Genomic DNA, 3814 nt, shown 5'->3' on the forward strand with positions numbered 1-3814 from the left:
GAGAGATGGGATAGAAAGGAGGCATGGATGGAGCACTTAGTTGAACTAGAATGGCTATTAGAGACTCGACTTCTAGCCATCCATGTGCTAATGTGCGAGAAGGCAAGACGCAAAAGATGGTTTGACAAGCATGTCAAGTAGCGAGACTTTGAACAGGGCGACTTAATACTGTTGTACTCAATCAAGGGACATAAACAAAAAATGAAATTTCGGGGGTTAGGACCTTTTAGATTTCGCGTCATCACTTGAACTGGCAACATAGAACTCAAAACCTTAGAAGGAGAGGGCATAGGCTTGGCAGCAGCATAAAGAGGTACTACCCTCCCACGCACCCACTACATGAGCCTCCAATGCTAGAGTCCCCTGCCAATGTACGAGTGGCCACTTTCATTGAGATAGACGATGAGGATGAGGAACTTGTAGAACCAACTTACCTAAGCATAACGGTCACTACCAAACAAATCCACACCTTTAATGCATTGATCAATGAAGGAGCTGACTTTAATATCATGACTTGTGATCCCCTATCCTCCATTCCATTTACACCTAGCTACCCTTATCCTCTCCAGTATAAGGAGAGTTCCCATGCTTACTTCTCAACATCCCCCCTCAATGACAGGTGGCATTGGATAAAGCATGATAGGATGCCCCCCCTTAATCCACAATGAGATGCCTTTATAAATCAAGCTACAAAAGAAGGTTATAGGTAGAGAGTATTACAAGACTCAAAAGAGTCAGTCATCTATGGATTGGGAGGCAAAGTTGGTCTCCAATTCCTTAGGTACTTCTAGAACACTAGGACACTTACTAAGTGATATGCCCAGTCTTTTTGCATTTATTACACTTCATTTTATCAGGATATTTCTTCCAACAATTGCTTACAATATGCCCTTTTTTGTGATAGAAGGAGCACTTAGTAGAAGCTGCATGGACTAACACTTGCTCACGGGAAGTAAATGCTGAAGTCCCTTCAGTATGGTTTCGCTTCTCTTCATCCAGGCATGACTGGATGGTACTTGCCAAGGTTGGATTTGGGATATTAGTTAGGGTAGTCACAAGGGTTTGAAAGACCTTCTTCATAGACTTTAGAAGGATGGCAATGGCATTTTCATCATGAATGGGTGCTTGAACGGAGGCTAGTTGTGTCATATGCCCTTTCATATGTGAAATAAACTTGCTGAGATCTTCTCCCTATTTATACTCCAAACTTAAAAACTCAATCTTTAGAAAGATCTTGGAGTTCTTCTCTGTAGCGCTGTAGAGCCTTTCAAGTTAAACCCAATTCTCCTTGGCAATGGAGAGTTGGTCAATATGATGAATTAAAGATTCATATAAATGAAGCATGATGATGGCTTGAGCTCTTTCATCATCTACATCAAGGGGATTGGATGGGTCAATCACTTTGGTCCCTTTTATGAAGGGCCAATAGTCTCGTTCCATCATTTTATATTTTACCAGAATTTGCCAGGGATGGAAATATTTTCCATTGAACTTGCGAATTTGAGGCCTTACATCTGCATAGGCCATGGCCATTATAGGAAGCTCATACCTATTGCCTTAAGCAATGGCAGTGTCTAGTCCTTTACAGGTGGCCAAGTACAATCGAATAGCAAAACTGACAGCCTTACAAATTATAACCAACTTTTAAAGTTGTAGAGTTGAAAAAGGTGAGCTTTGACTGGACTTTAGGCTCCTCCTGATAATGTGGCCTATTAGAGGAGTTCTTAGTGGAGCACGGCTTATCAATCAACTCTATGCTATGGGATGAATCAGAGAAGAGTACAATAACACTCATATCTCTTATTTACCAGAGCAAACAGTATGGAGCATTAGTTGAAAGTATCAATGGTGCTAAGAAGCACTCTTACCAACATCCATTCTAGTACTCATAATGTAGGTTGATCTTTACAAGCTTAATATTGCCCATGGATTGAGAAGCACTCTACATTTAAGCTGCATAGGGCAGGAACAAATCTTGACAAGTGTTTTTCAGTGATTAAAATCATTGTTGATAATGCCAGGTTGAGAAAAGTTGAAAATGAGTGAGCTTGAAGCTCCCTAGCTATGGTTGCCAGAAACCCATAGTTAAGGTTTGGTGGCTCATAGCCACCAGCATAGGAGGTAATTTCTTCAAACCCTCTTGGAGGGAGATGTCTCACTAGGGGGGCTTTGAAAGCCCTATGGTGGCCCCCATGATTGCGCCTTCCACAAGTCATGCATATTAGGTCACTTGCAAATATGCACTAGAATTCACGATTTGTGCAATGTTGCCCTCCACGACGCCTTATGTCGGCCTATGATGTGCCATGCCAAGTCACCCTGAGCTGAGGAGAATATCTCGAGAAGAATTCAGGAGCTGAAATGCTCTCCTCTGCTCTCCCTAGGTCCTCCAACAGAGGTGGGTCAAGTTGGCTATGATGGAAATGAGAGTAAATGAGAAGACAAGCTTTCTTCTTGTGCACTTAGGTGTGTAGAAAGGCTAAAGGAAGCTGAGAGATCAGAGGTGGCTCTGAGACCATATTGAAGATCAGAGTTAGAAGCATGAGAGTGTGCACAAGAGGGAGAGAGAGAGAGCTCAAGTACAAGAATAAGATATTGCTTAGTCAGTTGTTCAAGGTACAACTAGTACACTCTCCTCATCATTGAGTATGTACTTTAGGCTGTTTATATAGCCTTTGGAGGAGTTAGGGTTAGGGTTTCCCTTTGTTCCCCTATCCTCCAGTCCATTTACACCTACCTATCCTTATCCTCTCCAGTATAAGGAGAGCTTGCATGCTTACTTCTCAATAGAGCTAAGCATAGAAATTCGGATTATATTCTAAATTAGCATAGCTGTCCATGTCGAAAGGACGAATGCCTACATGCATAATGTAAGTGAGGACATCAAGCAAGAAGTCACCGGTGCTTACTTTGCTAGCAATGTGCAACTCCTCTTCAGTGAGTTTGCGATCTAAATAGGGGTGTTTCCTAATGTGTTCTTCTAGGGGTCAATTTCGGATGGTAGTTAACATCGTATAGGAAGTGGAAGCTACATAGGTTGGGTCGTATTTCGATGCTTTGATTGCGCATCACTGCTCAGCGTTGGTCATTATTTGGCATCCCACTAGCTCCCATTGCAATTAAAGAGAGCGTATCATTTCTGCAAGAAAGAGAAGTCATTGTCAGCAAGTTGTTTCAACTCCTCAATTTCTTGGTATGTTGCCATGATTGTATTCTTGTTATACAATGTAATGAGACGTTGTTTGATTGCCTATTCTCTGGATATCTCACTGGTAATTAACTCCTCTGCTGCTTCAGAAGCCTTAACGAATACAAAATTCGACTCCTCCCAAGAGCAAGGAAGTGTATGCACTTCCACTGTTATAGGCTCTCCCAACAGACCTAAGCCTAGTCGATCGTAGCTTTTAGCCAGTGTCATGAAAGTAGCATCCAAGTATTTAAGGCAAGCGACCAGGTCATCCCTCGTATTTTCGGTTAAGTCTGCAACAGCCAAGGTTAGAATTGATTGCCACCCATAAGAGGGTATAAGGCCGACATATGGTTGAAGTTTGATAGAACTCGAGAGTTCAACAGCTGATGGTTGCTACTTGATTTGCTTCTAAGGTTGTGGCTTGGTCTCATGTTTGGTGGATTAGGTTGGAGCTGCGGCAGGTGTCACACCACTAGGTGCTTCTCATGTTTGAGGGGCACTAATGGGACTACATTTAGGCAGTTTGTTGGTAGTAGGTTGCAGTTTTGGGTGATAGATTGGTTTAGGCCTTGCTGGTCTAGGCTTTGGAGGTTCTTTGGACTTAGCAGCTTGGTTCTCTTGTGG

This window comes from Lygodium microphyllum, chromosome 11, assembly GCF_053477565.2.
Source record: "Lygodium microphyllum isolate KBCC chromosome 11, Lygodium_microphyllum_v1.1.10, whole genome shotgun sequence".
NCBI classification, from domain to species: Eukaryota; Viridiplantae; Streptophyta; class Polypodiopsida; order Schizaeales; family Lygodiaceae; genus Lygodium; species Lygodium microphyllum.